The sequence below is a fragment of the Culex quinquefasciatus genome, chromosome 3 (assembly GCF_015732765.1).
Source record: "Culex quinquefasciatus strain JHB chromosome 3, VPISU_Cqui_1.0_pri_paternal, whole genome shotgun sequence".
NCBI lineage: Eukaryota > Metazoa > Arthropoda > Insecta > Diptera > Culicidae > Culex > Culex quinquefasciatus.
In genome coordinates, this window is record NC_051863.1 from 126,568,132 (window position 1) to 126,582,584 (window position 14,453).

Below are 14,453 nucleotides of genomic sequence, written 5' to 3' on the forward strand. Positions count from 1 at the left end.
AGGGACCAAAATGTGCCCTTGGTTGCCCAGTAATAGATGGTAAAATACCATGAAATCATACCAAAATCTTGTATGTGTAAGGGCACAACAATACCAAACCATGTTATTCCAAGGGTAAAATAATACCTCAAAATAAAACCATTTCAATACCAAGTTGAGGTCTTCTGGATTTTTGAACATTGCTTGAATACCAAAATTTGGTATTGCCATGGTTTTATTTTTAGGTATTCCCGCGCCCTTGGAAATCATATTTTGGTATTTCTGTGGTCTTTCACATACATGATTTTGGTATGATTTCATGGTATTTTACCATCTATTACTGGGCAACTAAGAGCACATTTTGGTCGCTGGTATTTGAACAAGTAATTCCAAAATTTGGTATTTTCATACCATTTTTAGTGCAGCAGTTGCAGTTAGTGAAAAAACGGAAATTATTCATATGCAACAGCCAAATCTACTCACCTGATGATTCCATGTTGTTATTAGTGATATTCTTCACCACACCGAATGTATTTGTCATTGATGAACGGCCTGTGCTTGAAGTTCTTGAAGCTTCTGAAAAATAACAAGATTGAAAAATAAGTATTATTAAAATTAAACTGAATTGAAATTCACCAAAATTCATTAATCTGTCGATTGACTCGTTTTTCAAAGTATTTGGTTATCCCGACTTAGAGATATTTCAACGTTTTTGAAAAAAATATTAGTGGGTATATCACACTAATTTTTAAAATCATCTTTAACATTTTTGGGTTTCAAGTCATTTAAGCGCAAAATTAATTAACTCGTAAAATTTTTTTAACAAATTTCCCATAGTTTCAGAGAAAATTGATGAAACCTTTCAATATTCAAATAATACCAAAATGTGCCATCCTGACTTAGAAAATTTTCCACAATTTCAAGTAATTTCTGTAGGGGGTATATCAAAAATGTTTAAAATCAAGTTTGAAATTTCCAGTTTTGAATGAAAGCATTCACTTTGAGACATCATTTTAGCGCAAAATTAATTATTTTGTCAAAATTGGTCAAAATTTTCCCATAGTTTCAGAGGAATTTGATGAAACACTTTAATACCAAAATAATACCAAAATGTGCCATCTTGACTTAGGAAATTTTCCACAATTTCAAGTCATTTCTGTAGGGGGTATATCAAAAATGTTTAAAATCAAGTTTGAAATTTCCGGTTTTGAATGAAAGCATTCGCTTTGAGACATCATTTTAGCGCAAAATTAATTATTTTGTCAAAATTGGTCAAAATTTTCCCATAGTTTCAGAGGAATTTGATAAAATACTGTAATACCAAAAGAATACCAAAATGTGGTGTTCGACCATTGACAAATTCTGCAATTTTGCAATATCAAAACAATACCTTAAATTGGTATGATACCACATTTTGCTCTTGCATAATCCTTAAGACAAATTTCAAAGGGTCCAAGAATACCAAAATTTGGTATTGATACCAGAGAAAGGTATTATTACGCATTTCCCTTGTTATTTACCCATGCTCGGGACGGCGACGACGGGACCGTGACGAAGATGATGATGATGGAAGTCTGCCAAAAATCAATTTATCATGATTTATGATGAGACTAACCTGGGACTCACACACGTGTGCAACTATAGAGTTATCTAAGCCCGAGCTCACGCACACTAGCACCCCATTTGTTTTGCTGGCGGGTACAAAATTTAACCTCAATCTTTTTCGTGTACGTACACGCAATACATGCGCACGTAGATAACTCTATAGCTGAGTGTTTAAAAAACACATACAAACTCACGTCGAGTGCAAATTGCCGGTAAGAACCGTAAAATGGGGTGGCTTTATAGACATATTTTTTTACAATTTTGCAATCATTCAAATTAAAAATGAAAAACGAGAAGATTACAGATTAATTTATGAAAAAAGTTATCAAAATGACATAATTCCACGGTGTGTTATTTACACAGATTAGGTTCAATACGGAAATAATCGTATTCCGAAATGAGATTGCTTGCTGCGCCAGCAGTAATAAATAAAAGGTGAAGCAAAATAAGTTGAGAGAAACAATCGATCTTGTTGGCTCGTTTCAATGAGTAAGGGAGAGCGGAAGGAGGTTAGTTGGAAGCGGTTGGACCGGTTGGACGGAAAATCTGTTCTGTTTGCAAGACGCCACCGACGACGAAGACGACCGACAACGGTGGGATCTGCTAATGAAGAAAAAAACGGAGAAGGAAAAGTTTTTCCTCCTTTGGCGTACAATTGGGACGGGATTCAACACCGTTTGCTTTTAATTGGCTTGGTAATTCGTTTGACATTCGGTTTGATTTACAGATTTAAGGTGGGATTTTGATGAGGACTTGTAGTTTTTGTTTTTCTAATGCGGCTCAAAAGACCGAAGTCGGTGTGTAAACAATCAGTAAGCAGGATTAGGTTAAGTAGAGTCAAATCTAGAGTTTTTTAAAGGACCTTATAAGCTATTGTCTTTCATATGTTTATAGGACCATATAGAAAAAAAACTCTGGAAATCCAGTTGATACTAGTGAAACAATTACTATTCGTTCAAGCCTAGAACGACGACGACGCAAAAAATATTAAAATTTAAATTTTAGGCCACCGTTTTAACATTTCATTGCTGTCTTGCTAACTTGTCGTACGTCGATTTTGGGCCAAATTGACTAAAGAACGCAATTTTGTGCAGCTCACAATGCCTCACCTTTTGACCTTCACAGATCCCCGAAACTCGATTTCAATCCTAAGATATTCAATAAAAACCGAAAAAAATCCATGCATTTTTGTCACTTTTCAAATGAAAGAAGCTTCAATCTTGTCGTGCTTTCTTGACACACCCTGAAAATTGATGTGAGTGTGACAACTGGCCAAACGGATTTCAGGTCAGAACGCGTTTGACACACGTACGAGCTCGACTACCGTAAACAATTGTAATTTTAACTCGGGACTTCAGCAACCAAATTCAACCAAGCTTCGGTACAGAACGGCCAACCAAACAAAACGTGTTTGTTATTGTTTACATTGCGTGCTCTCGTTGTTGTTTATTCAAGGTCAAACATTAAAATGCGTTTTTTTTTTCAGAACGTCGTCGAAAAGCGACTTACGACAAGTTAGCACGCCGGCGTCGTTTTGCTAAACAATACAGGGCTTTCAAACTTAAAATCGTGATATCTCAAGAATGATTTAATTTACCCTGAGGTTTTCAGTGAATTTAATGTAAAAAAAAACATTACTTAATCCACCTTTAGGTAGGATGACCTCACATTTATATAGTAAATGAGTTATTGACGATTTAAAGACGTTTTTGTAAGAAAAGATTTTTTTTCACCAACCTCAGCGATAAAAAGCGACCCGGGCAGACGGTAATAACAAAATTAATAATATTTCAATAACAAATCCTGTTAAAATAACAAAAAGTGTTATTATTTTATCCTGAAGTTCAACTTCAAGAAGAAAAAATAATAACAGTTTCTGATAATATAACAACATTTGGTATTGAAGTGATATTATATTGAAAATGTTTAATTACACGCTAATAAGAGGAAATGTTATACATTTCAAAAACTCTCCTAATAACAAAATTTGTTATTCGTTCGGTATACTGACTTAGAAATAAAATTACCATAAATCGCACAAATGGAAAAGTTTCTAAGTGTCCATAACACAATCTGTTATTATTTTTTTTTTTGTTTAATATGTTTAGATCTTTGGGATAATTTTGTCTAATTTCGTCGGGGTCATTATTTTGGCCATGAAATGGGGTCCTTAAGCTTAAATTATTCTAAAAAGTTGAAATTTTGGAAGTTGATTTTTTAATTATTTGATATACCCCCTAAGGGACTAATTTTATCGGGGTCATTTATTTCACCATGAAATGGGGTTTCAAGCTAAAATTAATCCGATAAAATTAACTTTTGAGAGCTCATTTTTTTTTAAATTTTGTTATATTCCCTTACTGAATTGATTTATTTATTGAGAATTTGTGATGTGTGATTAACAAAAACTGTTATTATTTTCACAGAGCCAGGAAGTCGGAGCTGACGTTGAAGTTCGAGCTGGAGTGAGACCTCGGAGACTGCATCGGATTCAGCAAATTTTCAGCAACTTTTACTTGGAGTCGGAATCTGTGAAGTCGGGTATTTGTGGAGAGCTGAAGTCGTCGTTGGCGTCATATCCTACATCCAGAGTCGGAGTTGTCTTCAAAGTCGCTTGGAAGTACCCGACTCTGCAGCTCTGACTAGTACAAAGGAGTTATGATAACTGCAGGTTTATTTGCAAATTACAAATAAACCAAAACAATAACTTTTTTTGTTATGGAGACATACCAGTTCAATAACATTTTTTGTTATTATGCTGCTCCACCTCTCCGCACAAAATAACAAATCTTGTTATTCCTTCATGATTCCTTCTGTGTTATTGGTTTGTTATTGCAATAACAACATAATAACAGTTTAAGTTATTCTTCGAACAAATCTTTGTTATTGATTTTTGTTATTTTTACAACTAATCCGATCATCCCAATAACATATTTCGATCATCTCACAATATCAAAAACTGACCTTCCCAAGTTATTTCCGTCTGCTCGGGAACTGTTTTTGGGATGATCGGATTAGTTGTTGAAATAGAAAAAAAATAACGTAGATTAAAAAAAACTAATCATGTTATAAATAACATAACATGTTATTTGCTTAGTATTGTCAAATATCAAGAAAATGTTATTCCTAAGTTATTTCCGTCAGATCGGGTAGAATGATTTTTTTTTTAAATTGAAAAAATCATTTTTGAAAAATCCTTATGCAACGATTTATTATCAAAGTTGCGCATCCTTCAAAAATAAAATAACGCACTTTTACAGAGTTTCTTCTTAAATATATTTAAACATAAATAAAATAAAAACAATTTAAATACAAGAGTGTTCACCTAAATACGATTTAATTTTCATTTTATTTGTGAAATCAAAGTATTCTAATGATTTCAATGATTGTTGAGGCACGAAAGTTGCAATGAAAGTTCGCAGTCACGAAATATTCTAGCAAAGCTGGTTCTGTCAGAATCCTGCAAGAAAGGTAGAACATTTTTGCTAGAATGCTGTACCCGACCCGGGCAGAAAGTCGCATCATGGGACGAACAAAAAAATAACTTGAGTTGTTTTTGATATCATGGCATGTTTGATATTTGTTCCAAAAACTAAAAAATTGGCCGCCGAAATTCATGATACTTTTTATGTTCCTAAACAGTGTATCATCAAATGTTTTATTTTCATTTCTATTTGATATTTTTGGACTTAGCAGAATTTCGAGAATTAATTTATTTGGGACTTTGAAAAAATTTCGACCCGTCTATCATGAGATGATATTTTGATGTTTGATCAACTTTTTGCTGGACTTAGAAAAATTTCGAAAGCCAAATTATTTTGGGACTTAGAAAAAAATCGACCTCTCCATCATGAGATGATATTTCATAGTTTTATCTTGTTTTTGCTGGACTTAGTAAAATTTGGAATGCCCAATTATTTTGGGACTTAGAAAAAAAAACCGACCTGTCAATTATGAGATGATACAATTATTTTTCATCATGTTTTCGTAGGACTTAGCAAAATTTTCACTGCTCCGCAAACTGCCAGTTTTATTAATGGAATTTTTTATTGAGTTTTTTTCACTTTAATTTACTTTAAATACACTAGTTAAACTAATCACATTAAAATTATTTTACCGCACTTAAAATTTCATCGAAAAGCGCAAAAATTAGCCCACGCGCTCACTCTCTCCCATTCTCTTCTCTCTTCTTTTGTTCAATGCTCGCACGCAACGCGCGAGACATGTCGTGACCAAGGGGCTGGAAACTCTAATATTACTTAAGAATACTGAGTATACTAACGATATTCCAGTATACTTATTAGTATACTAACCGAAAAGCAATAAACTGTCAGTATATTAAGATACTCTCAGTATATTGGTAAGTATACTGGCGATATGTGAAGGAAATAATAAGTATACTAACATATATTTTGATATACTGGTTAACATAATAATTATAGCTCTAAGAGTTTCCAGCCCCTTGGTCGTGACAGGAATCGGCAATCGGCAGACAGACAGCTTTTGCGTTCGTGGCGGGCTGGTTTGTTTACGTTTTCGCGCAGTAGTTTTCCGAGGATAAATTGTAGTCCGCGAATCGCCGCGGGTTGTGAGTACGTTCTATGGCTGAGGGAGTGTGTGTTCGTTCGTTCCGTGGCGTTCGGGAGCCGCGATATATTGTGGTTAAGTGATTGCTTCTGTTTTGGCTGCTGGGGGCGAAGAAAAAGTTCCGGTCAGTGTTGGCGGATGCAAGGAATGTTCAGGCCAAGCAGCTGCACCCAGAAGAGGAATCCTCTTGCCCACAATGTCACTTGTCCTCCTTCCTCCTCCTCCTCCTGCAGGTGCTGTCTTGACACGGATCAACGCCGGAACGATTTCGGCGGATTTGACAGGACACGGGAGTTCTCGGTGAAGGAAAACACAGCTGTTTAAGTTTGTTTTGGTTTTTGTGTCGCGTGATTGGAATCCTGATTTGTGGCGGAACATTGTTTTCGCGAATGCGCGATTGTGTGCGTGTGTGTTTGTTTACGTTTGACGTATTCTTGGTGAACGGGTGACAACTGGATGAAACTTTCTTGGTGTTTCCAGAGGGGGTGAGCGAGAGAAAAACTGACAAATCCGCGTTGGTGCTGGCTGCGGCCTGTGATTGTTCATGTGACTGTGCTTTGAGGTTTGTTTACGTTTTTAATTGATTATTGTGAGTGTGTGGCAGGGGCAGGGACGTGACAATGTGACATTGCTTCTATCCTTTAGGGGTGTCCGTGACAGAAGGAAGAACCTTTCTCTGGTTATTTTGGAGGAGGTTATCTATTGGGCGACTCGCGAGCAGTTTCCCGGTGAAGATGGAAAGTGGAGTCCATCTGAATCGATGGTACAAGCTGGTTCGAAATACTTAGTAGGAAGAAGTATTTCAACGATTTTTTGACTCAGATTGCTAGTATTTTTTGCTTTCCTTTTCTATTTTTTTTAGTATATCATGTTGGATTATTTGATAAAAAAAACCCTGGAAATTCTGTTTGAAAATTGATACTTTGTGTTTTGTTTTCTTTAACAGGACCACAACCTGGGCATGTTTCGGGACATTCAGCGTCTGGTACTTTGTTTAATACGACAAATTAGCTGCGATGCAATCGTGCTTTGGTTGGATGGATTTGAAGAGGATTAACCAGGTATGTACGAAAAATATTATTTTAAAGTGAACCTATCACTGTTCAAACTTCATTTTGTTACTTTTGCGAATATATTATTTTTTCAAACCAAATCAATGTAGTCATAAATTTTATATTAATTGAATTGAAACACCAAGATATATTGATCACAGATGGCTTCGAAAATCTTTTTCTGGGAAGTTACTAGAATATTTTGTGCGAATTATTGTTTTAGTTTTTTTTTAAAGACGTTCTCGCAAAGAGATTTATTTTTTTAAATTTCACGTTGTTGCAGTATTATATTGGTTTCGTAATTGTCCTAAACTGAGATGAGGAGTACCTTTAAAAACTGTTTAATTCAAAGAAAGATTTTGGTTTTGAGCGAATAATTCAACTGAAGAAATAACATCACCTTTCTTCAATATTTGATTTGCTTTTATTATTTCAGTGTTTTAAAGAATTTTGGCATGAATCGTTTTTAAGTTTATAAATAGATTTTTTTAGAAGTAGATTATGTTAAAGTCAATGTAACTTTTGCCAACAAAAAGTTGTTAATATTACATTGAAAAACTGATGATCTATGTAATTTGCAATATGAAATAAAGTGAAATTTCATTAAAATATTTAATGAATCTCTTTGAATATTTTTTACATCTAAAAATATTGTTGACTTTCAGTACACAGATAAAAATGATGGTAATATTCATCAGGAAATGGTGACAGATTTTGTAGCGAAATATATGATTAATTTACCCCAGAAAATGATAAAAAAAGGTGCAAAAAGGTGCAATCTAAAGAGCAGCTGCTTTTTGTAACTGTCTCCAGCGGGGCGGGTCCTACCTATTTAGCAGCACCATCTTCCACCGGAAGATTTTGGGGCCACCATCGTTCCGGTAGCCATCATTTGCATTCGACAAATCCGGTCATTTCGACAATGGAATTCTCGTTTTTATTCAGATAAGTATTGTTTGCTTTCATTTTGTAGTAGTTAATTATAATAATTATCGTAAAGGCGGAGAATTTTTACAAAAATGATTTGGATTTTCATTTGGGAATTGATACATTGTGTTCTCTTCTCTTTCACAGGATAGCAATTTCTATACAACCATCATCACATCATTGTATTCATCATATTGGATGGATTTAGAGATATTGTTATGTGAACATATCACTTTTTACCAATTGGATATTCAAAACATGTCAATTCCCGTTTGGTTTTTTTTTTAAGATAATGAGTCTTAATTAAAAACATTCATTGTGTTATTTTTTGAGATATTACCCTTAAAACTACCATTTAGAAAAACTGCATGCAAATTTTAATTCTAGATTACTTTTTAAAATGGTCCTATGTACAAAGGAATTCCATGGCACATTGGTGGTTTTGAAAAAGTAATCTAGGATAATTGATTGGCAAAAATAAAAAGGAATCTAAAAAATATGCAATTTATCATTTCAAATAGACGATTACACCACACGGAGAGACCGACCAGGGCAAATCTAAGAAAATCTTGGTTAATTTAACTAAAAGTATGGGTTAATTTTTTACACAGCTTTTTTTCAACAATCGATTGTTGATTTTGTTAACCCAAAATTGCTGACCACCAGTAACTAAAATTAACTAAAAATAGTTGGAATTGCCATTTTCGTTGGTTAAATGGCCGAAAAAAATTCTAGCAGTCGACTGCTAGAATATTTTTTTCAGAAAGTTAACTATTTTTTTTTTGTTTTAAGCTGAAATATTGTGGAATATTCTGTAAAAAACAGGCTGGGCCATACTTTTCAACTATTTTTCAACAATTTTTTTCGTTTTATTAACTGAAATATTTTTGCATGCTGCAAATTATAAGTGAATTATTACAAAACATTTCTTAATTAAACATAATTTATGTTAGTGTCGATATATATTTTCTTTAATTATCTAACAATACAGGCCGGGCTGAATTTCTAGCTATAATTTTAACTAATGTCTTACTTAAATACAGAAAAACATTCGTGCATGTAGTCAATAATTAGCTATTGTTAGCAATATTTTTATTGAATTTGCAGTAAATTTTATAATAATTCCTCACAAATTAATGCTGGGTGTTTTTATATTCGCATTTATCCTGCCTAAAATTTTAACTTTTTGTACTAATTTGTTTTTTTTTTTTGCATGAAGTTATTAAATTACTGTTAAAAAGCATCAAAACAAAACTTTTTATTATCTGTTATTATAAAACATGTAAAGTTTGATTAAAGTTTGAAAAAATACGTTGCATAAATCTAAAAAATAATAATAAAACATATTACAAATTTTGTTAAACATATTTATAAAAGATGTTTAATTTCTCGTGAATTCCTTGAAGATATTTCACCAAGTAAGTTATTATGTTGTATAAAATTAAGTGTTGTATTCACTTACCATCACTGTGCAATCATCCGATAAGTCATCATCATCTACAACGGTCTCAGGTTTAGTTATTTTTCACACAGAATTTACACCAAAACGAACCATTTGCTGCAAATAGACATATAAAATTTATTAGTAATTTGATACAAAATCCTTAATTTTGTCTATAAACTGAAAAAGGATCGTAAATAAATGTAATTATAATGAGGAAAGAAGAAATATCAATAATGCTCCGTTTCCTGAAAACAATATTTTGAGTTTTACTTACCAGTTTATTTAGCAGTCTTCTATTAACAGCATTTTTAAAATATTTCTATCTTCTTTTGTATATCTTTTATAAATTTAATTTTTTAGACATTTCCCATCATCTCATTTTTATTTTGATATTATGTGTACTCATTTCCATATATTTTATGGTTGATGATTCTGAAAAAAAATGGTTCATTAAAATTGTATCCATCGTAAGCACGAAGGTTTTTGATTATTCAGTTTTCTAATTAAAATCACAACAGATAAATTGTTATGTAAAAATAAATCCATACTTACTTAGATTAACCAACCTTTTGTTAAATTTGCCCGTGCAAGTATTGTCGTGCAAGAGTTCGCCCGCCTCTTCCTTTCACTGCCCTTCCCTTTCCTTAAAACATTGTCATGAAGTCCCCTCGCATCAGAGGTCCTCATTGCGAATGTCCTCGTCTTGTTCTTCATAGTTTATCACCTGCAAAGAAATCATCAACAAACTTACTCACCAATTGCACCTCCACAGTTGCAACAGTGTTCACTTCGATTTGCACTTCAACATTAGCCAAATAGTGTGATTTTCACCTTTCACATTCTCTCACTTCACAATTAACAACACAAACTCAACAAATCGACCGCTCTTGTTCGAATCCTGACTTCAAATGACAAACGTAAACAAACCCAAGTTCATCTTTTAAATAATCAACCAATTGATATTTACATTTAACCAAAAAAACTCTTGATTTTTCTAAAACCAAAGCTAACAGTCGAGCACGTTCATTCGAGTTCGGGAAATCTGTTAGCTTTTGCCTTTAGCATTTTCAACAAACAGGTTATTAAATTATTACTGAATTTTGGTTGATTCAACTGAAAATTGGCCGTAACAAGTACGTTTTTGTGAAATTTACGAAAGTAAAATCAACAATTTTAATTGTTAAAATTTCTGGGCACAGTCTCTCCGTGCAGCTGTATGATTAACGCTTTTTTCATTCGTATTCATTCATACTATATGCACAATCACCTTCAATCAAAGTCATCTGGTTTATGGTACCCATGCTTATTAATGTTAATCCCAAATCAAACAAATCAATCAATTTTATATAAATAAGTTAGACTCTAGTACATTTATATATTTTCAGAAAAAAACGCCAATCTATCACTTGTTTTCAAAGTTCTTTTATGTTTTCAGATGACAGATTTCGACATTAACAAAACTTCTTCTGACTATTTTTGTAAACAGTGTATTGGGCTTACACTCTTACTAAAAATCATGGTTTTCTGAGTTCAATATCCCACTTTTCATACGATTTTTTTGAGTTCAGGTACTACAAGCTTAAACATGGTTATATGGGTTGAACTCAAAAAATCGTATGAAAAGTGAGATATTGAACTCAGAAAATCATGTTTTTTGGTAAGGGTGTACTCAGTTCAGATAGTGCGATGCACTTTTGCTTTAAAAATAAGCCCTTTTAAGTTTTCTGTCGAAAGATACCATCTGAAAATAAAAATGTATCATGGGAAGTTGCGAAATATGGATTTGTAAGATTTCTTCATAAATCACAACTTTTCATGATACATTAATGATTCTGGATGACATTTTTACGAACAGTTTTTTTCAGGCAAAAACCTGAACCTGTTTTGATTTTTTATGTTTCTGGATGATATTTTTTCGCACCATTTTTTTCAGGAAAAAGCAGAATTGGCCATGATTATTTCATGTTCCTGGATGATATTTTTCTGTACCATGACATGATATTTTTAAGTTCAAAATGTCAACTTGGTTTGATATTTTTATGATGTTTCGTAGAGTAACTCATGTTACATTTTATGTTTCTACATCTCTTAAGTCAAGCGTTCTGGAAACATGTCATCTTCATGTTTTTGGCAACATGACAAGTTTTCCGTAAGATGTAATTTTCTGATCGGGTCGAGCAGACGGAAATAACTTGAGAATAACATTTATTGATATTTGAAAATACTAGGCCAATAGCATTTTATGTTATTTATAACAAAATTTGTTATTCGTGGTAATTAAATTATTGTTATTGGATTGTTATTGTAATAACAGACTAATAACACTTTTAGTTATTCTTCGGACAAATCTTTGTTATTATACTTTGTTATTTTAACAACTAATCCGATCATCCCAATAACAGTTGGAGGTATTCTTCCATAACAAAAAATGTTATTTCCAAGTTGTTTTGGTTTTAAACCAATATCAGACCAATAACAAATTTTGTTATCATAACATAAACTGTTATTAAACTCTTATGCAAAAATGGATTTTTCAAGAAGATTCCATAACACTTTCTGCTATTTTAACAGTATTTGTTATTGAAATTGCATGAATTTTGTTATTACCGTCTGCCCGGGTTGGAGGTATTCTTCCATAACAAAAAATGTTATTCCAAAGTTGTTTTGGCTTTCAACCAATATCAGACCAATAACAAATTGTGTTATGATAACATAAACTGTTATTAAACTCTTATGCAAAAATTGATTTTTCAAAAAGATTCCATAACACTTTTTGTTATTTTAACATTATTTGTTATTGAAATGGCATGAATTTTGTTATTACCGTTTTCCCGGGTACCTTTATCACATGTAAGGCACTCAGATTTGTAACCCACACGTCCGTAAAGATTTTTTAATTATTATATGAGAGCAAAAATTTTAACAATCTCAACTGGCAAAACTGAAGCTATTTTTTGGTGTGCTTTTTAAAAGTCCAATTTTACAATGTTGTCGTCGTCACGCTACATTTTCATTTCAGGGGAAGCACATGTAAAATATTGTTCATTTTACATGACATTACGTTGAAGGAAAATCAATTATCTTTCCAAATATGTGTAAACATTGGGATGTTTCTCCATTTAGTGTGCCACTACAGCCAAAGCGCTGAGAAAAAAAAATGTTTTGGGGAGGGAGCCGAAGAATCGGTTACTTACAGATGCGTCAAAGGAACATTTTAACATGATTATCAAAAATGGGTCCGCAGGCCACAAAATATCACCTTACGGGCCACGTTTGGCCCGCGGGTCATACTTTGGTCAGCCCTGTTTGAGATCATCTGATTACACAACTGTACAATCTACAAATTTAAAAAAAAAATCAAAAAGTACTTGCTGTATTTCTAACACGAAATTCTTCTTTTGAAATTGTGTACCTATAGTGAATTGTGTTTGAATAGAAGGAAATAATTCACAAAGCATCACTCGCTTTCAAGGTCGTTTTCAATTAACTCTGTGTTTGACTAAGTACATTACCCAAGCGCCAAAGAGTCTGCAATTCCTTTACGTTTAAAATCTTCATCTTGGGGAGAGCGACCTTTTGACTTCACTAATTCTCGGAACTCCAAGGACGTTATTACCCGGACATTAACAGGAAATACCTCGTCGCATCATTCATGTGCCCAAATCGTTTATTACACAACTTTATTTCTTTAACCAAGAGTCGTGGAACTCGCGTCCAACTTAGGACCGGTTTCAAGCATCCTTCGCCGGACGGAACCAAGTTCTCCGACAGGAGCACATCATGCACTTCTAAACAGCACAAATAGAGTCCATCTCAACCAGCAGCAGCACCAGTATCTCCAATAATTATCCTTCAATGACACGCGAATTACACACACTGGCTGTGGCCTGTTTTTTGCTGCCTTTCGCTCCTTCCACTGCCCCAGCAGCCACTTAAAGGGGATCACTTTTTCCCCTGACTCACGAAGAGAAGTGGACGACGGTCAAGTCATAAACCTTCAACGTCTCAACCAGTTGCAAAATAGCTAAAACCTTTTTCCAAATCACGACCAGCAACACGCAAGATCTGGCCGATGACCTCATTCCCTTGGGAGAAGCGACCAGCCCTGGTGTGGCCCCGCGAATCGAATCCCGTAATTCCCTGTCCACCCGCCGCTGCCCCCTCCCTGCTTTTCCGTTCTCGTAGGTGGCAACTTTTCACTTTTCAAGAAACTCACACTGGCTTGCTATTTTTCACGGTCACCGTTGATAATTTTGCGGATTTCGCGATTCCGTGGAAAACTCCTAGCGGGACCGCGACGGATCGAACACGGGGTTTTCCTCCTCTCACACTAACGACGACCAGGACGGGCACTTTTCTGCGGATTTCGATGCGAAGGATTTTCCATCATTTTCTTCACTGAAAGCTGACTGAACTGAACCTGAATGATTTAATCTGAAGTTGTTGACGTTTCTCCCGTGTTTCGCTGATTTGGAATGTGAAGAGAGGGGAAGGAAACCAGGACCGTACTCAGGAGGCATCGGCAACATTGCTGAATGTGATCTAAAACATAGACTAAATATATATAGATACGCCACTCCCCTGTTGGAGCTGGTGACACTACCGCCACGCCAAAATTGCGACTGGTGGCAATTCACAGGTACTAATTTTGGGTGTACCCCTTTGGGAATGCCGAGAAAAAAAAAAATCTCCCAAGTTTCAGTTCAAGTGGTTGGGCTGCATCGTAGCAACTGTTGCCTTTCATGTTGTTTATTTTCTGTCATCGACAGCGGAACTGGAAATCATTGGTCGTTGGTTTTTTAAATCTCTTTATAAAATTCCTCGAATTCGGGCTGGCCCACACCCCCACAAATCACATG

At 34.2% G+C, this 14,453-nt stretch overlaps 1 protein-coding gene across 3 annotated transcripts in view; it reads right to left on the bottom strand.

Moving 5' to 3' along the window:
- LOC6043356 (hyccin) overlaps nucleotides 1-14,054 on the bottom strand; it is a 58,558-nt gene extending 44,504 nt beyond the window's left edge. For 2 of the 3 annotated variants that reach the window (XM_038260670.1, XM_038260675.1), the window contains exon 1: nucleotides 13,811-14,054. The gene's annotated coding sequence lies outside the window, so the exon portion shown is untranslated. Of the gene's footprint in view, nucleotides 1-13,106; nucleotides 13,717-13,810 lie in introns of those variants that run through there. The other variant, XM_038260672.1, reaches the window with a different exon arrangement.
- Between the last annotated feature and the right edge of the window lie 399 nt (nucleotides 14,055-14,453).